At 41.5% G+C, this 21,043-nt stretch overlaps 1 protein-coding gene across 2 annotated transcripts in view; it reads right to left on the bottom strand.

The window, feature by feature from the left end:
• The window catches only part of SCAF8 (SR-related CTD associated factor 8), a 167,185-nt gene that overhangs the window by 61,857 nt on the left and 84,285 nt on the right, over positions 1 to 21,043 (bottom strand). Inside the window, exon 21 of one of the 2 annotated variants that reach the window (XM_056343282.1) lies at positions 6,291 to 7,444. The exons of the other annotated variant lie outside the window; for it this stretch is intronic. The gene's annotated coding sequence lies outside the window, so the exon portion shown is untranslated. Of the gene's footprint in view, positions 1 to 6,290; positions 7,445 to 21,043 lie in introns of those variants that run through there. 2 annotated transcript variants of the gene reach the window in all.

Genomic DNA, 21,043 nt, shown 5'->3' with positions numbered 1-21,043 from the left:
TGCTCTGCACTGATCTATATCTACCACCCCGAACCAAGCTTTGGTCCCACAGAAGTTGGTGGAAGTTTTGCCATGGACTTAAAGAGGCAATCGAATTACAGGAATTCAGTCTAATTCTTAGTGCAAATATCTCCTATGAAACAGTGTAGGCACATGTGCTGTACTATTATGAGAAGAGATAGTGTAGTGATTAAGTACAATAAGGGCAGGACCTAGAAAGCAATTCATCACAGAACTAATTTGCTATGCATAAGTTCTATTGATTGCCTCTGCCATGGCACATGGTGCTTTCCAATACTGCTTTGATTCATCACTTAATATATGTTGTTTAGTGCTCCTGGAGCTCCTGAATTTATGCCTATGAATAAAGAGGGGGGAAAAAAAAGTCTGTCTCTGGGTTGGAAGATCTTAAAAAAAACACAGAAAAGAATGACAACACAAAAAAATATAGCCTTGTCATTGACTATATTTTCTAAACTGTGATGTTTGGGAAATCTAATGTTCTGGCCTGGAGACTGGATGGGATGGGATGGACTGCCCTTGATGAATCACTGCTCCCTGCAGAAGTTGATTGTAAAGCTGCCTGAGAAGTGGAGCTGGAATAGGAATGAATATCCTTCTCTTTGGAGATTACCTTAACAGCTAAGTAAATTCCATGCTCTTCTTACTGTAACAGTACTTGAAATCACTTATGTGAAGTTAAGCTGCAATACTGAGTAAAGAAATGATAAAAATTTCAAAGCAATGCTAACAAGTCTTTCTTTTACTCTGTCACTGCAGTAAACACAGGGAGGCTGTGAGAATGCCCATGGAAAAAGCACTGGCTGATGTACAGAATATACACTCTAAAATTAAAGGAAGGAAAAAAAAAAAAGTTATTTCCCTTGAGTGCCTTCCAGATATAGATGACAGTAGTTGTTCATACTCTGCAGGGATGGTTTTACTTGTGCTAGAGTTCCTGCTTCCCCTGCTGCGCAAAGGAGCTCTTTCAGCAAACATAAGTGACAAGTCCCATCTCTGCCAGCTTGTGGCTTGTCTTTGTCAGACAGTCTATTCCTCCAAGTCTGCAAGTGCTTCAGTTCTTACCCAAGCTAAAGAAAGCCAAGGTGCTTAGCACTTCACATCGGCCATGGAGCAACAAGCACGATTTTGGGCAGGGCAGGACTTTCATCAGAGGAACTTCAGGACAGCACTAACCAGTTGCTTAGTGTCACAGCACTCTCCAAACTAGCCAGCTGCAACAAGGTCTTTTACCATCACATACCAACATATTCTTCACGCCAGTCCCTCTGCTGCCTTCTCCTAGTCTCTCCTCTTCCAGAACACGTGTCCTCTCCCTGCTTCTTCCTCAGCTGCTCTCTCTCCATTGGCTCTCAACCACCTAAAAGAACAGCCAACAGCTGCACCTCATCTACATCAGCCAACCCACCACCCCTGAATCCAGCCCACAGTTGCATATTATCAATGCTAATTAACCCAGTTTCATTCCTCTACAGCTTAATATACCCACTGGGGGTGGGGGGAGGGCAAGGCGTGGCGTGGCGTGGCGTGCATATATGTGTGGTATCAGACAGGGTCTCCTGGCTGGAAACCATGACTCGAGCTTTGCTGGACTCACTTTTATGTCCTGACTTTTATTTTGCAGTTCTTTTGTTGACAAACAATAATAATAAAACCAAATTCAACCAAACAGCAGATCCTTGTCTGGGCCTCATGAAGGTTATTGATTAGAAATCCATCTGATAAAAGCTGCTGTAAATAAGGCTTTTGGGAGGAGAATTCCTGAAACTGTCCAAATCTGTTATTGCACAGGGCACTTCAGTGTCACAGCAAAAGCAAGATTAACAGAAATGTTTTACAGCACTTTTGTGCTAAGAATCTGATCTGGATCTCACATATATTTTTGGCTATGTGCACAAACAAGTAAACACTCTTCTGGTTTTGGCTAGCTTCTGGAATTTTACTAAAGGCGATAGTTTCAAATATTTAGTTTCTAATTTTCCAGTTTAACTGTATTTAATAGGAAGCTTTGTGCCTGAAGAAGAGTCAGGGGCTTTATTTTGTTCAGTCTGAACTTACATATTTGGGATTTTAAGGAAAACACTATTGTTTGTCTGTCTACCACAGGTACAACTGAAATTGCTCTTTTTCTGACATCCACTGATTGTTAGAGCTCTGCACTTCCAGCTTCCCATAGAGACAGAGCACGAGCTCCCTAGTGCATGCACACCACGTGAATCCTGGAGGGTGGTAGCTGTGAAAGGTGTCTGGGGTTAGGTGACAGTGTGTGGGGTCATTCTGATCAGCAGGTCTGAGGTCTTCCTGATCCCCCACAGAGCACGTGTCAGCAACAGTCCCCATGTCAAGCGCAATGCTTCTGCCTGCACTGGGACATGGCCACCGTTTGAATGGTTAGGAAGCTTGACTGAAGCATTCCCACTGTGAATCCACCACACACTCCTTGGGAATTCAGTACAATAATCAATTATTGCTTTAAAAATGTCAGCATATTGCAAATACATCTAGCTTCAGTTTAGTTCCCATTCATTGCCAGCTATAACAACAATGACTGGGCTGTCCCCAGGAGTAACGACGAGCCAGGAGAAGCTTTCTGTCTCCTGCCGAAGCTCAGCTGCCATGAACTGTGCTGTGCGGGGCCACAGGTGGGCAGCGCCTTCTGGCCCGCAGGTGCTCCGGCTGCAGCTCCCGGTAGGAAGGTCAGGCAGGGCACGGCTCCGCAGCCAGCACTCGGAACATTTAATTCAGCTGTTTAGGTCAATCTTGAATCTACATGTTTCCCTGTAAGCTGGAAGGTGGCAATGTTTTTTTACAGGTTTATTCCTTTAAAGTTGATCAAACTGTTTTCTGCTTATTCTCAGCAGTAGTAACAAAAAAGGTAGAAAGTCTTTTGAAGCTGTGCTGGCAAAAGGGAGACTTGGTGGAAAGCAGAACTGGTGTGAACAGCACATTCTCCATTTTCAGTGCTGCTTTGCAATTTTCTGACTTTGCCAGTTCATTACTTAAGTTTGTTTGTGAGAGAGTGGCTCTTTTAACCTAAGTAATCACATGAGAAATTCTTGGTATCTACGGGGGTTTCTCAGTCAGGTTCGCTATTGGCCTTTACGAGCGCTGTTAATTCTGCCCATCGCTTCAACTTCCAGATCTGCCGGGGGTTTAAGAAAACTGACAACATCTGGGAAATAAATTCATAACTGATGGTGAGTATTTAATGAACCCTGCACCTCGTACCCAACACCCAGAGCCGCTGCACATCACCACCTATGGAGGGCCTTGTGCAGAGCCCAGTGACACACCACAGAAACTTTCCTTCTTTCTAACGTATGTAGCCAGGAGCATGCTCTCTCCCACTGACCTCATCAGCAAGACTAACTTCAAAACCAGACACGACCTCAAGAGCATCATTTACCATTAGGAGGGAAAGGTGCCAGCCAAGCCAGAGAAGAAGACAGCCTTGAAACTGGCCAAGAACTGACCCAACCCAAAGTATGAAGATGACCCTTCACAGCAGTTCCCGGGAGGTAGGTAGGGTTATCATATGCAGTAATACAAATTAACTGTTTCTTGGAAGATGGAGAGGGGTCAGGTCAGATACAGGGCTCTTGGAGAAGCTGAGGTGAAGTGAAGCTGCTGACAGAGGAGCTCTCCTTGCATAGAGGGCAAACACAACAGGGAGTGAGAAAAATCGCACTAATAACTTTTTAAGATGTTGGCTTCCTTACAAGGTTATAATTAGCTTTGTTCATTGTTGACTGCAGTGCAGCAACTTCTTGTGAAATATCAGTGAAGTTACCTAACTGTCTGGTGACTTGGCTTACCCACTTATATGTTAGAATAAAATGTATGCTACCTGGAAACTTCTGTGAGACTCCCTTATTTAGTATTTGACAAGTATTTTAGGATTTCTAGATGAAGGTTGCAACAGAGAATTTAAAAAGTAAGTCAGATAATTGCTTATGAAATGTCATTGTGGTCATAGTTTCTCAAAAACTTGGGCTTTTTTGAGTAATAACTAACAAATAAATGTCGATTTGATAGCTGACTGTTGGGGTTTCCCTTGTATGAATAGGATGAACCAACAGCAGCACGTACACACACACGCAGTTCAAACCCAGGGGATTGTAACTGTAAGCAGTCTAAGGTGGGCTGATATTTGTAAAAGCCTGTGCTATCACAGCAATGCAGACTGGCAGCAGGAACGTAACTGCAGTTGCAGGTAAGACTTCATGCGGTCAGCTGTAGCAGAGACCTGCTTATACTTTGTCACCAAAATCCCTGCTGTGACCTGAAAAGTCAACTGGTTCTTAGATGTCTAATACCCAAACAACTCTGGACAAAAGACCTGTCTCTAAACCTACGATTTATTTCAGGTCTGGGCCCTGAACAGATGTTCTTATTCTTGGAATGGATTATTGTCTGCTAAGGAAATGACTTAAGACCATCTTATTTCAACATGAACTGCATACATATTACATTCAGTCAGCAAAACCAACACTCTTGCCTGCTAAGCCACACAGTCCATATCAAGTATTTGTTCTAATTGTGCAAATACTGAATTGCTCCAAGTCATCAAGTCAGCTAACACTGTTTGTAAAGCCAGCACAGCCCTGATTCAGATGTTTCAAGTTGCCAGAAAATAATGACTTTTGAAACTTTCCTTTGAAGCTGACTGAAGAGACGGGTGCACTGCAGGTCTCTCCATATTCATGTCCCTTCACAAAGAAGGGCTTGTCCAAACGGGGAGGCTTCTTAAAGGGGGATTCATCCAAAGAACAAAAAGCTCCAACCTCTGCCCTTACCAGAGTGCTGAGAGGTTTGCCTATTTTGTTGTGATTTGTTTTTTAATCGCTCCTTCAACAGATGGGCAACAGCCACACATCTCATCAGAAAAGTTCACCCAACAGGACACTCAAGCTTCCAGCAGCCTCTGGTTCTGCACAGACAAAAAGCGGTTTCTCCAGAACAGGCCCTGCTCTCGGGGCAATTTGTTTTGACATTCAAATTCAAACGGTCCCATGGTCAAGCTCAAGCATTTACAGTTCTGGTGGGTCCAGCTGGCCATGTCCTGAGCTTACACCTCATTAATAGCTAAAGGTCTGCTAGCACAGGAGCTTACAGTGCCCTGGTACTGCTACGGCACATGGCTTTCACTCCTGTGAAAGGTAGAGGGACCGGAAGGCATGGTTCCTCCATCAGTGTAAGCACACCTAAAACTAAACTGCTGATAAAAAAGTGTTTGCTCCCACCCTCTCCCTGGCGTCAGAGCTGGCACGAGAGCTGAACTCTTACACTGGCACATCTTCAACCAGACCAGGAAGCCTGACAGGTGTGCAGCTCTTCGAGGGAGGTCACAGGCAGCTGTGAGCTGGGCAGAAGGGGAGGACAGGGCTGCCCCTTGTGAGCCCGAGCACAGCCATAGATTATTTTCAACTGATCGGGGCACTGCACTGAGACACTCTTGTCCGACCCTATTCATGCTTAAACACACTGGTATGGACTTCACAGCGGTGACCGCTTTGCTGTCCATATGCTGCTACGTAAGATGCAGAACAGTGACATTCAGCTAAGAGGTTTCAAAAGTCGGGCATGCTCTGCTGACATGAGCTCAGATGTTTGCTGTAAGCTAGCATCAGTGGGACAAAGCCCTGCCTACAGTGCAGCACGGGCAGCCTTGTCAGGACCACGTTAGTTTTTGAAATGCAACGTGCAATCTTTGCTCACACATACTTAATTGCTACATGAGGAACATTTTTATAGTTTAAAATTTTGCCTTCCAAGAAGAAAGTAAGGAGGAAGGAGAAAAGTTTTAGACTTTTAAAAGCCATTTAGTGGCTTTTAAACTCTGATGTACATGTGTTCAGCACAATATATCACACACATAGCAAATCAAAGCCAGATTAGACTCAGCTTTTCTGCAGCTTTTTCCTCCAATACCTTTCCAGGATTACTAATTAATAGAGACCAGATGTCAAATACTTCAGTATAGCCTTAAATCTGGAATGCAAAGAACCCAATCTCCTTATTGCCCTGGAGCATCGTGTGCAAATTGAATTTAAGAATGACTATTGATTTGTTAACATTTTGTGTCCCTCTGCCCTTTAACCTGTTGTAAATAATGATACAAAGGAGAACAAGGTCCAACCATACAAATACCTTCCTCTCTTAACATTTTTTTGCCAAATCGTCTTCTAAACAGTGATCAGCAATAAGCAGGATTCCAATCAAAGACTTGCAGATAGACATCAAAATAGATAAAGTGATGAGAAACAAAATTTTTAATTTTGATCTTTATTATACAGGCCCAAAGCTGCGGTCACCATGCAGTTACACTGTAATGGGGATGACCTTGCTGAAAGGATCTCACTAAACAAATGTAAAGGGACCACAGACTACAACATTCCAAATAACTGGCACTTTAATTTTTTAAAGAGTAAAAATAAATAAAGGAATGGCAAGTATGTCCTTTTCACATATGGTGGGGCATATACATATTCCTTCTGTTCTATAGCTATTCAAGAGACAAAATTAGCAAATACTGCCTGAAAACACAGACCTTTCATGTGAGGGCTCAGCTAACTTAGCTGTTTCTCTCCCCCTGCCTATTACATCAAACACACATTTGGATAGGTGCATATGCCAAAAAAGAAACTCAATGTATTTTTTTTGTATTTCATTTCTACTTCCTGCCCTTTCCTCCTCCTTTCAGGACACTTAACAGGAAGTAACTGGAGACGTCTACTCAAGTAACAGTCGTGGATCTTTTCCCTTCTAGTTTTTCATGATATTCCAATAATTTAAAGATTCATCACAAATCTAAAAAGGTTCAGGTGTCTCGCAAGGAGTTCATTATTTCTGGAATACAGATAGCCACAGTGAAGAGCTGCACATAGACTGCACACATAGTGTTATTTAAAAGTGGTTATCTTTAAAAAAGCAAAACATTTCTTAAAATTTGTAGATCAAAACAAAGCATGTCTTATTCCCTATAGGATTTTCTTGCAATCTGTTCTTCAATTATTTGCACTAGGAGATGCTACAAATGGTATTAGTTACAATATACAGTCCACTGTCATCTTCTGGTCCAGCAGAAGAACCTGTCTCTCCGATGGACGCAAAATTGTTCATCTGAGCAGATCATCCTCAACAGCACAAATATGGTCTAGAAACTCATAGAGTTCATGGTTTTAATTTATAAAATTAAACCTGCCCCAGACAGGTAATACTGGTATGTAAGTTTGCCATCCCTGGGTTCTGTCAGAAACGGGGTACTGAGGTGCTCAGAGCCGTCTCAGTCTGCAGCGCTGGGATCCTTCTGGCACTTCAGACCCAAGATGCGATGTGATGCACGCTAGAACATGGGCACACTTCTCACTTAACTCTGCAGAGCCCGGGACATGGTAAGCTGCCAGAACCTCCTTCATCTTGCCTGTTGATAAAAGGAACAATAACTAGTCATCACTGGTTGCTGGAGTGTAATTTTTAGCCCTATAAATGAGACTTTTTTTTTTTTTTTTTTTTTTTTTTTTTTACCAGGCAATAGCAAGTGTTTCATAAATAACAGATTTGGGATAAAGTTTACAGTCTCTCTGTTAGCCACAGGATGCTTATGAGGGAGAAAGGTACCTTATACTGCATGGTTCCTAAAATATTATCCAGAGTTAAATATACCGTTATTTTAAAAATATTATTAATTTTCCCTTTTAGTGTCCAGTAGCTTAGTACTTTAAAATCTTCATTAAAATATTATGTCTGTAAATAATATTTTTTTATAGCAGATGTGCTGGCTGGAAGTGCTGTATTGTCTCTCACACACTGTATGCAAGATATACTGTAAACAATTTAGAGGATTAATAAACAATTAATGAGTAAGAATCCAACAGATTAATAAATGGCTTACGTAAGTTTGGGGTAGAATTACCTCTAATACATATTGGTCATGTCCATTATGTATTGATAACAGTTATTAATCGTAACAACTGCAAATCCTTCATAAATGACTCATTGACTAGGCTCCACAGAACCAAGGGTCAGAAAAGACCACTACATTATCTACTCTGATCTCCTGCCAATTCAAATTTTTCCAGGTAGTCCTCTGTGAAGTCCAGGGACTTTGGTTCTCAGAAAATCAAACTCATAGACTGAGAAGCGGAAAGACTAAGAATACGCCTCCAATATATATTAAGAGGAAAGACTAAGAATACACCTCCAACATATATTTGCTGCAGACCAGGTAGAAGCAGAGGGAAAGGTACCTCTGGAGGGTGATTCACCTGCTTCTTAGGTAATCTCTAAAAGGTGTCCATCTTTTTTCCATGGACTGTAAGCAGACTAAAGACCAAACTTTCTTATGGCTAGAATTGAGTGCTTTGTGTCCTACCACAGGTATCTGACTACGTTCACCTATTTATTTCACAAAGACCATTCAGAAAGCCATCAGATCCTAGCAGCTTTCAATCAATACTGACAGAGGCAAAATCTGAAAAAATGTAATTGCTTCAATCTAATGTAAATACAGAAGTCATGCAATAAATTCCAGAACTAATATTGGTTTTTTGCTACATACCCTGAAATTTTGTGGAGATATCCAAAGTACTTTTTGCATGTATAATTATTATCCTTATCACATAGAGAAAAATCACTAAAGGAATAGAGCTAGCAAGTAATTTGAGAGATCTCTTCACCCATCCCTGACCTACACCATGCCTGCTGATGTTTGTCTAACCTATTTTTAAACATCTGCAAGGCTGAAGACTCCACTGCTTCCCCCTAAACAAGCCAGTTCAGGGCTCCACTCTTCCTTGCCACTTACATTTTCTTTCCTGATGCTTACACTAAATCATCCTTGTTGAGATCTAAGCCTATTATTGCTTTCCAGTGCCGACAGCATACAAGGCAGCTAAACCCCTCCCTCTAGAAAGCCACCCGTTGCTATACGAAGGCTGCCATCATGCCTTCCTCTCCTCCTCTCACCTCTAGACTAAACAACCCTTCAACCTTCCCTTGAAGGCCCATGTGTTTTAGATCTCTGAGCCCACTTTGCTTTCTTGTTGGATTCCTCTTGAGCTGCGTGCCTGCAAGTATATAAAGCTCTTCCACCGAGGCCTTATCAGTACTGAGTAGAGCAAAATAATTACATTTTGTACCTTATTGCTCCCGTTCCTATAGCCCACAATAGCACTGGCCTTGTTTGCAGTAGCGCAACATCACCGGTGCATGTTCTGCTTGGGATCATTATGACACCAGGTCTTTTCTGCAGAACTACTGCTTGGCTAGTTGTTTCCCATCTGTATTTATGTGCAGCTGATTATGTCAAGCTAGATCTACAGTTCTGCATTTGCTCTAACTTAACTGCTGGAAAGCTGTTATTTTTTAGGCTACTCCACTACTTTATCAAGGTCATTTTCAATTGCCTTGCTTCCAATATGCTTGTTCTGTGCCATGAATTTATTAAGTGTACTTTCTAACCTTTCATCCAAGCTGTCAGTGAGAACACTGAACAGTACCAGAACAAGGGAAAACACTTGCAGGACTGCACTTAATGGTGTATCATTGAAAACTAGTCTCTGCATATGTTTTCCAAAGCATTTATGCACTCACATAATAATAATTTAATCTAGCCCAGTTTCCCCAGCACACATGAGAATAATAACAACTGAAATATTTTGCCATACTGCCTTGTTCAAATAAAACAGATAATACTAGTAAATATCTTTTAAAATGAAGTGTTGTATACACTTCGAAAATGAAAGCATTATGGAGGAAAGATTTCAAGTGAGAATACAGTCTTACTGACAACTGATTTCATATCCATATTGCTACTTCTATGAAGTATGTGCTCTACTGGAATATTGTTCAATTTAGGCTTAATGGAAGTCTTTCATAGCCTCTTAAAATTGAGTTTGTTCAGTGGAAATCTCCACTGAGAAAGCAACGAAGATATACCACTACAGTACCTCCTTTGGAAATAAATCAGTTGCACAGCTTCACAAAACTCCAAGCTGCAAAATTAATTTACTGTTTATCTTGCATAAGTTCTTGATCAGAAGTATAATGAATGAGAACTGCTAACACCAACAGGACTGATCATACTGAGCCTTTCAAAGAAAGGATTACCATTTACATTAACCTTCATGGAGACACAAGCCAATTCCACAAATACAGGAGGCACAGATCACTCTTCTTACCTGATTTGGGTTATTTGGAAGACCTTTTCTACTTCTCACTCTATGATATATTCTGTTCATGCTATCTGAGCTACTCATAAAAGTGAAAAAACTAATTTCCTGAGGTGGAGACAGAGGCCCCTGCCCAGTGATATACAATATTGTATTTTCAGTTCTGGACTGCAAGAATTGGAGTCCAGCAGAAGCTGAAACACAAACTAGCCAGTAAATATGACACAAAGACCACCTTCAATTAACAAGAAATTTGATCTGTTTTGATATTTAGGGATATATCCCATTGGATTTCCAGAGAAAAGAAGAGAGAGACTGACTTTCCTCTGAAAAAATGTGGTTACAGAGAGACAAAAGCAAAAAGAGTACACACAAATACTTCTGACTTTCTCCAGTGGAAAAGAAGGAAATAGGAGAAGGAAGGATGGGTGAGGCAGCCAGAGCCAGGACCACTCGTGACGCACAGCCTGCTCTCTGACTGCCGAGGCAGGGAAGGATTCCCACAAAAAACTCACTTGTTACGGGAAGTCAAAAGTCCCGAGTCTGAGATAAACCAGATGTCTGCACCTCTCTGAGAACAGCTCTAGGGATTTTAAATTATAAAGATTTAAGAGACTTCACCAAGAATTGCAGACATCCATATACCAAAACTACCTTCGCCTTTTTGTCAGAGTCAGGGCTAGGATTTCCAGCCTTTCCTTTTGCCAACAGTGAAAGGGAAAGACAGTCAAACTGCTCAGAAACACAGCGGAGAGAAAACCCAGGCAGCAGCTCGCTCAGGAGCAGAAGAGCTGATACCCTGTTGACATGGAAAGGTGTACATGTCACCATGACTTCTCTCTTTGAAGATCCTCATCGTTCTCGTTGTGATCCAGAAGCTAAATCTGCTCAGCTTGTCTGCTTTGCAGGCAAGGAAAGGTGAGCTGCTGAGGGGTGAACTCTGCTTTCCGTGCACTGGCATCACGACACAGTCATCTCCTGGCAGAGAAGGGGGACAAGGGGGGCTGCACTACCCTGCTTGGTGGTTGAACCGTCCTGTCTCTGTGTGGATGTGCAGACCTTGCCTATGACACGGGAATGGGCTGCACGTGCTTTGAAGAGCCCTGAGCTCCAACACGCGGATAAGAGACTGTTCCATTCCTCCAACACCACTGAAAGCTGCGTATGAGGTCATCTCACTGTTTCCCAACCCAGAAACATGGACCTCATGATATCCCTCTGGGGAAAAGGAAGGAAGAGGAATGGCATTGGCCTGTTGGCACCGGCTGGGTCCTGCCACCACAGTAGGACGTGTGTCGCAGGCCCGTGGGTAGGCCAGGCTGCACGCAGTCACAGCCCGTGGCGCGTCAGGCAGAGCCGGGCACATGGTGCCAGAGGTGTGCCACATCTGTGGGGGAAACAAAGTGGATGGGTTGATACTACTGCCACCTGAAACCATCTCGGCTGGAAATGCAGACAATTCCTCTGCAGTAAATCTACAGTGGTCCAAACCCCTTGTATAATACTGCTGCATGCTTTTGGAACATCCAGTGCATTTTTTTCCTGAGTGACTGCTGCTTTTCTGCAGCGGCTTAAGTTGCACACTAAGACACAGTTCCAATGTGCACAAAATCTCTCCTTACACCTCAAACATCGAGTAGGGGAGCGACTCCAGTCACGTGGAACAGGATGGGGGGGGGCGGGGGCACTCACCTCACCTGGGGTGGGTACCCAAGGATGGGGCTCAGTTATCTATGCTTAGGTGTCTAGTGCCTTTTCAGCTGCCCTAAATGTTTCCTGCCTCATCAGCATAGGAACGAACCATCACATCTTTAACGGCACTAGACATTACTGTTCAGGCAAGCAAACCCACGATAAATGTCACATACCCAGCCAGAGTTATCTGAAGCCAGTCAATGATGGGAGGAGAATTTGTCCCATGCTCACCTGTTAGTCTGTCTAACACAGGTGGCAGAAGCAGCCTTGAGAGGGGTGTGGGTGTCCCCCGTGACTGCATAGCACTTGCTCTGTACTATAGAGACAATACAGTCTAAATGTTTTGCAATGGTAAAGTGAAGTGAGATGAGTCACAAACATTTTTTCAAGAGCAGAAATAGGAATCTGCATATAAAACATGTTAGTGTGTTGACTGACAGAGGGAAAATTAGTAACACTCAGTGTCATTAAGACTGAAGTTACCGAATAGAGATTAATAGCAAATGCAAAACTTTTCCTGATGTTAGCAAGCTGCATAAAATCTACTCAATTTAACTGACTTTGAATTTCAGTGAAAGTTTATGGGTAGAAAGTATACGACTAATAATGAAATACTTTGACCTTTTCCTTGAAGTCAAATATCTTAGCCTTTACCATAAGGAATTGCTGATTATATGTATACACTTGAATTAGATGATGAAGCCCCTATCCCTGATGTTAGAGAAGACTCTGTCAAGGGAATCATGATATTTGGAGCCTCATGTGATGTTATATATTTTGGTGTTGTATCTAAAGAAAATCATGAGCGTGTTTTATATGACCCAGTCTTAGAGTTGGTTTTTTTTTTAAATGAGTAGTGATGTTTTCAGTACCTGAATTGCTGTATTATTTCTGTACCTGTACAGAAAAAGATTCTTACAGTGATTTTTTTAAAAACAAATTAACAGGCAAACATTAGCAGAAGTGTTAGAATATATCTAAGAGTCTAGATATCATAAAGATATCAGGGATATAAGGATTAAGGGAAGCTACAATGTGCTAAATTCAAATTACACTTAATTTACAATGGATAACAAAATCTCTAAACTTTTACAGAATTTATTTAGAAATATATTTTAAAACTAACAAGGATCTGCCAGTTTAACAATCACATGGAACAGTTTAAAATACGAGAAAATCTTAGACTAGACAGAAATAGTAGTATATACTACTCTTTAAAACAATTTACAATCATTAGAAAAAGTCCTATATAACATGATTTAAAATTCTGTTGACCTTTAAAAGCTTTTCTGCATTGAATATGGTGGTGTATGCGATACCAGTTAGAAATGAACAGTCCAGGGGCACACTGCATTCTGTAGTTAAGACCCTATTAGGGTACCAAGCAATAATCCAGTTGCCAGTTCTCTAAATACAAGCTGGGACTCAGCAACATTTTATGGGAGTGGGTGAATTCTGCACTGGAGGGGGAATTTCACAGCCTTGCAACTGTTTCCCTGGTGTGTGACTGAAAATGCACGTACAGCACTGCGCAAGCCAACAACTGTAGCCACCTCTGACCTCTTCACTTTCTTCCCCTCCTTTCAGGTAATCTATGCCTGGTTTTTTTTCATTCCATACATATCTTCCTTCAGCAAGAATTCTGGAATCCAAACTATATCCTAATTGCAGCTGTGCAAACTCCAGCCAAACTCAGTTCTTGGCTTTATTTTGTTCCAGTGTTGTCAACACTGGAGTTTCTCGTGAACTCCATGATGTGATGTTTTTCTGTAAAGCTTCTCTTTCTGAAGAGCGCTGCTCATGTGATAAACTGAGTTTTCATCTTTTTATTTTTGCAGGCTAATAGATGCAACGAAAATGTGCAAAATGTGATTTTAGGTGCTGATAGGCTCAGAAGAGCCTGAGAAAACCAGAAAGTAAAATAAAAGGGATTTCTAGAGAAGAACTTCAGAAATTTTAAGGTTTCAAAATTTTAAAGCCAGACTTACGATTTTTGAAGCCACAATTTTTGAATGTTTGACATTTGTAAGACAAGAAACATCCAAATCTGCTGTCTTCCAGCATTGCAGGCTGAAGCAGTTATCCTGATCTGCCTTGCCATGAGGGAGACAAAGATTTATGTTCATTTTGGGGTATGTCTGCGCAGTTACGTGACTGAATCTTGACCACCAGCCAACTCTTGACATACTTGCTAGAACACTTCATCTACATTCAAGCCAAACAGTGCTCGGCAGGGCGGCTACAGTATGGTAGAGGGTGTGAGCTGGAAACTGCAAACAACACTTCTAGGTGTTAATGAAGAGCAGCCTTAATATCTCTTCGGCAGGGCTTGACTGCGGGAATGCTTCTGGTTTACTTCAAGGCAAAGGCATATCCATGGACACAGCAGGGGCAGTTCAAGGGAAACCTTTTGCGCTGTGCTGATGTGGTGAGGATGGGCTCACAGAGCTGGATGGTACCAAGAGCCAGTATGCATGCCTAGAGCATCCCACCACACTGCCATACATCCCATGGGAGAGCTTGGGAGCCGACAGCACAACTGCTCCTGTGCTACGTCCACCTTGCAGGGTAAGCCTTAAACAAACCTGGACCTCTTTGCCTTGCAGGAGCCAGGGCAGCCTACGGGTGGCTGTGACTGACTTAGGGAGATGTTTGCTGCCAGCATCCAGATGAATATCATTTGTCCCAAACTACTGCTTTCCCCTGCAGGAGCCAGTGGGGAGGGGGAGTGCCCACTGCTAACTCCCCTCTTGCTTCACAGGCACTTCAGGTGCTGCTGCCTCCCAGTTGTAGGCCTGGTGTGTTCCCATAACTGGTTGCATGGGGACAAAGTAAATAAAAAGTCATTGCACAATCACTGAGTATCAGCTGGAATCAGCTAACAAGTTGTTTGCCAGCAGTACAGAGCAGGTGCCTGTACTGTCTCAGAGCAGTAACTGATAGCTGGGCTTCCAACAACACGGAGGAAGCAAGCTGAAACCCAAATCAGCATCCCTACCCTGAAATAGACTTACACTTAGGAAACTCTTATACCTTTCCGAGTGTTTGTCAGGACTGTATCATGCCAATGACTTGCAGAGATCCCAAGACAACCAACAAACCCAGATTTTTCTTCTGTCTTACAGCTGAAGGCTCTTCTTGCTTTTTTACTACTGTGTCTCACCTATGAGCATCTGGTTCCCAAAGGCAGTCTCAGAAACATACAAAACTGTCCATAGTCCTTTGCTATGTAGATTAGGAGAGGTACAAACCAGGGGAACAGAAAACAAAAAGGTCTCAGCATGCAGACTCCTCCTATTCCTCTCCATTAACTGGCCAAGCTCTATCCTAAACGTTGGTTGGTTTTCTTTTAACAGTTTTTTGCTTACTGTTCCAGAAATTCATTGCTCTGATGACTAGAATCTTTTCTTCTAATTTGCAGCTTACATTTATTCATGACCTACTTATATCCCTAAGGTTTGTGTCTACAACATGCAGATTTTCTAGTTTTTTAGGTATGCACTACTTCAAGGCTGTTAGAGAGGCTGTGATCACAGTCTCTTTCCTAGGTTTCCTTTTACTAGGTTAAGTCAACATCTGTTAGCATCCTTTTGCCTCTTGGCTTTCCTATTCTTTCCCTAGTTTGCCTCTGAGTCTCTTCTAGTTTGATTTAATCTTTCTTGAATATGGGTGATGAGACTTACATTATTGTACAAAGGCCTGTTTAGGAGACTGGTTGACAGAGTCCCTCGGGATGCAGTCCTGAGGGGCAAAGGGGTCCAGAAAGGCTGGACATTCCTCAAAAAGGAAATCTTAAAGGTGCAGGAACAGGCCATCTCCATGTGCCAAAAGATGAGTTGGCAGGGAAGAAGACTGGCCTGGGTGAACAGAGAGCTCTGGCTGGAACTCAGGCAAAAAAAGGAGAGCTTATGGCCTTTGGAAGGAGGGGCAGGCAACTCAGGAGGACTACAGACTACAAGGATTTGGTGAGGTTATGCAGCGAGAAAATCAGAAAGACCAAAGCCCAGCTCGAACTTCATCTGAGTACTGCTGTAAAAGACAAAAAATGTCTATAAATACATTTAAATACATTAGCAACAAAAGGAGGACTAAGGAAAATCTCCAACCATTATTAGGTGGCATCACAGTCGCAAAGGATGAGGAAATGGCTGAGGCAGTTAATCCTTTCTTTGCCTCAGTCCTATAGTCAGACCAGTTCTTCAGGTACCCAGCCCCGTGAGCTAGAAAACAGGGACAGGGAGGAGAACGAAGCCCCCATAATCCAAGGGGAAATGGTCAGCGACCTGCTACAGCACTGAGACACACACAAGTCCATGGGGTTGGATGGGATCCACACAAGGGTACTGAGGGAGCTGGCAGAAGTGCTCACCAAGCCACTCTCCACCATTTATCAGCAGTCCTGGCTAACTAGGGAGGTCCCAGTTGACTGAACATTAGCAAACATGACACCCATCTACAAGAAGGGCTGGAAAGAGCATTCAGGGAGCTACAGACCTGTCAGTCTGACCTCAGTGCTGGGGAAGGTTATGGAGCAGCTTGTCTTGAGTGGCATCACGTGGCACATAGAGGACAATCAGGCAATTAGGACCAGCCAGCATGGGTATATGGAAGGCAGGTCCTGTTTCACTAACCTGATCCCCTTCTATGACAAGATGACCCACTTAGTGGATGAGGGAGAGGCTCTGGATGTTGTCTACATAGACCCTAGTAAAGCCTTTGACATGGTTTCCCACAGCATTCTCCTGGAGAAACTGACTGTTCATGGCTTGGATGGGCATACTGTTCACTAGGTAAAAAACCGGCTGGATGGCCGGGCCCAGAGAGTTGTGGTGAATGGATTTAAATCCTGTTGGCAGCTGGTCAGAAGTGATGTTCCCCAGGGCTCAGTATTGGGGCCAGTTCTGTTTAATAATCTTTATCAAATATCTGGATGAAGGGATTGAGTGCATCCTCAGGAAGTTTGCAAGCAACACCAACTTGGGGGGGAATGTTGATCTGCTTGAGGGTAGAAAGGCTCTGTAGAGGGATTTGGACAGGCTGGATCAATGGGCTAAGGCCAACTGTGTGAGGTTCAACGAGGCTGTGTGCTGGGTCTTGCACCCAGATCACAACATTCCATGGAACACTATGGGCCTGGGGAAGAGTGGCTGGAAAGCTGCCTGGTGGAAAAGGACCTCAGGGTGTTGGTCAATAGCCAGCTGAGTTTGAGCCGGCAGTGTGCCAGGTGGCCAAGAAGGCCAACAGTATCCTGACTTGTATCATAAATAGTGTTGCCAGCAGGGCTAGGGAAGTGACTGTCGTTCTATACTCAGCATTGGTGAGGCTGCACCTTGAATACTTGAATACAAAATGTGTTCACTTTTGGGCCCCTCACTAAAATTTCTTTGCTGAAAGGGTTACCAAGCGTTGGAACAGGCTGCCCAAAGAAGTGGTTGAGTCACCATAGCTGGAGGCATTTAAAAGACATGTAGTTGTGGCACTTGGGAACATGGTTTAGTGATGGCCTTAGCAGTGTTGGTTAATGGTTGTTCTCAATGATCTTAAAAGTCTTTTTCCAACCTAAATGATTCTGTAATTCTATGATGAAGGCACTTATAACTTGACTATCTCTACTGGAGACACCTTGCTTGATATCTTGGTATGTTCTAAGATAGCATTTCAAACACAGCTGTATTACACAAATGGCTCAGAGATATCTCACAACTAATAAACAAACTTTGGTTTTCTCTCATTTTACTGTCTCCAAAAAGTAATTGCAGAAACTGTGTTTATTTCTTTAAATGCCTGACTTCATATTTGTACTATTAAATTTTATCCCGGTCTTTCAGCAACTCTTTTGGATGAAAGGTACCCATCTGCACTTGCCCACTAGGGTTTTACAAATCTGCAGAATGAATGTGTTTGCTGTGTCTACATGCCCTCTGCTTTCTAAGATTTGTGTCTTCTGCCTGGCTTTAGCCACTCAGTGCAGACCATCAGCTTCCTTCCCACGTGCCCTTTGCAGTTCCCACTCTGCACTGGGAATACTGTTTCCAATAGCTGCTGTGCAGGAATTGCATCCCTGGTGAATTAGAAATGTATAAATAGACATGAAAGTTGAACTTTGCAGCCTAGAGCTTCTCTTAAAGATCCTGAAAATTGCTTGAAAAGATCAGTCTATGTGTAAATGTAATTATTTATTTTTAGATTTAATTAATGCCTAAAATGACTTTATGTTAGGTGCAAGTTGTGATCTGTTATTACTTGTGATTTCTCTGTGACCTTAGCTGCTATTGATCAGAAAGCCAGTAATTCCAGTGCTGATTCTGTCTTGCTGGGCTGGCACTAAAAATATGTTGGCAACTTTAAGTAAAATTTATGAATTATGTAAACAGAATGCCTCTTAGTCCCATATGCTTGTTATTCTATAAATGTCTATGTATTGATGGTAGATCCGTTCAGCATTAAATAAGCAGAAGATACTCTTCCTGTAGGTCATTTTCTTTCGGATCATTAAGTCCTTTTTCTAGTTGGCTGTCTCTGTAAGTTCTAAAAACATTGATTGAATCTATATTGGTGTTATCATGCATCCTTTTCAGTTATCCCAATCAAATACCACAACTTATATAAAATGTCTCAGATAATCATTATGGCATGACAGAGCTTAAGGGCATAGGCGAGGCTCTCGCACCTGTTGAAGACTGTTGACTGCTATTATGCCAGTTATGGTCTCCCAGTGATTTACTATTAAATCCATACCGGAGATTTAACTGGATGAACTGTTCAATAGGTGTTTTTTGTCTACATTCATTCATATTACATTTTTGAATGCCTAAATCTAGCTTTTAAAAAAAAAAAAAAGAAAGAAAAAGGAATTCTTTAATGTCCTTCTTAATAAAACCAACTGAAATAGTTCTGTACAAATAATTATGATAATTAGGCAAATACTTAAGTGGTATTATTCACAGGACTGCAAGAACCAAAAGAAATCTTAATGGAAAAGACAAGAGAATTTATTTTACCAGCTCCTGAGCCCACCTTTCTCTTCTAAAATACAGACCCAGGCACTTTTCATGTCAACATGGGAACATCTCTATCACCACTTATTCTCCATTAACTTTGAGAAACCAAGACTGATCTGTTTTTAAACAATGGTAAGTTGCATTCACTTGCTAGCACTGCTTTTTAAATGATCCCTTTGCACATGGCCACTCCTAAAATCTTGTGAAGTTCCAAACTTGTCGGGCATTCAATGTTAGGTCCTTCAAGATCTTTAGCTTTTTCAAACATACTATTGTCAGTAAATACTATCTTTTCAAGAAATGGGAAAATTAAAGTAAAATTCAACACTGTTTTTTTTTCTAGAAAAAGACAGTCACTAGAGCTAGTCTTTATTCCTCACAGCCCACCCAATCTACAGAAAGTTATCCATGAGCTCCAGTCAGCAGAGGAACGCTGTCTGCTCTGGATGCCAAGGATCTCTGGAGAGCAACATAGTAAAACTCAGATCATTCCTGTTCACCAGAGGATTTAAACCAGAAATATTCCTGCTAATTACTATAATCTTTTCTCACTGTAACTACCACCACCATTTCTGAAGAGATCTGACATTATGTAAAGCATGAAAATGTATTAACAATTTGTCTGAAGCACAGGAAGATAAAGAAATTTCAGAGGGTAGTTGGTTTCCAATCAGATTAAGATGTCAAGAATATTAAATTCAAGAGTAATCTGAAGATCCTTAATTTTACCTTGACATCTTCTGTTTCTTCTTTTGAATAAAAATTCAGCAAAATGAAAAATCCCTTTACAGTAAGTAAGGCTTTTAGTAAATAAACCAAGGCATTTTAATACAAAGTGTTCAAGGTGTACTAAAAAGAACAATCTGTCTCAGTGCCAAAATAGCATTTAAAAACAAAACCAAAAAAAATCCAGAAGTAAAAAAAAATGGCAATTAGCATTAACTGTTAGGTTGTGCTCTTTGGCTCATATCTCTAATAGAAAAATCTTACTACCAGTATTTCATTAGTAATTCTGCTATTATCAAATGAACCAAAGTATTTTTTTTTCCTCTAACTGTAGAACATGTTTCTGCAGTGATATAATTAGTTGGAAAAACATATGTATTGTGGAGAACAAATGCATCTGACTGGAATTAAGTATGTACAATGTACAATTGAGTGAAAAGGCTTAATCAATCCAAAGAAAACTTTATCCCCATAGCTACTTTAATTATTGCACTCCTACACATGTGAGCGTAAGATTGGTGAAATACAATATTTACTTAAAATATATACTTATATTTCTTGAACAGTTTCAGCCTAGGAGAATTGAGTCTGGTGCCTTTAAATACAACTTCTTTGGAGATTAAGAATGTACAGGACTTTCCAAAAATGTCATTTGTAAATCTGGGGTTTTTTTGTGAGTGCTGCACTGCCAAATATTTTTACCACTAAAGAAATGCTATTTCAGCTGTATTTGAGCAGAGTAATAGTGGTAGCTAATGGCCTATTCAGTTAATCATAGTTATTCACTCCCTGGAAATGCCTCAGAATATAATAAATGTTTTGTTTTCTTTGTGGATTCTTAAATTACAGGCATTATATAATACCCATGATATATAACCGATCACTATGAATACGAACTGAACCCAAACCCACTCCCCTAAAGTAATTCTAATATTTGGAGCCTCTAAAGAAAAAAAAAAAATGCTGTTGTTACCCACAGAGCTACTGAAATAGCACTGATAACAGGGTAAGAAATGGCTATAAAGTTCGTTCTGGTTTAACTAAAATGAGGCTATTTGTCATCCATTTACAGAAGTCTGAAATAACTATTACAGAACATTTTTTAAACAAAGAAAACAAGAAACATGCTCAAATAGCTGAACCACACACATCCTTTCCTAAAGGTAAAAAAGGCTGCAGATGTAGGGTTGCAGTTTGGCCCGTAAGAGACAGATCAACCATAAAGTTTTCACTCTGAGACCAATGTTCATTGGGTTTTACCAATATAAGATATACCTTGTTCATCTCATTTATTTATTTATTTATACATTCATATAGATTGTAGAAGTCCCTGTCAGACTTAGCTCTGCTTTGTTTGCTCCTCAGGGAAGATTATACTTATTACACTTCATGTTGACTACCTGTCACAAGGGTAAGTTTGTATTTGGC

Source organism: Falco biarmicus, chromosome 6, assembly GCF_023638135.1.
Source record: "Falco biarmicus isolate bFalBia1 chromosome 6, bFalBia1.pri, whole genome shotgun sequence".
NCBI classification, from domain to species: Eukaryota; Metazoa; Chordata; class Aves; order Falconiformes; family Falconidae; genus Falco; species Falco biarmicus.
This window is presented reverse-complemented; position numbering and strand designations above follow the sequence as displayed.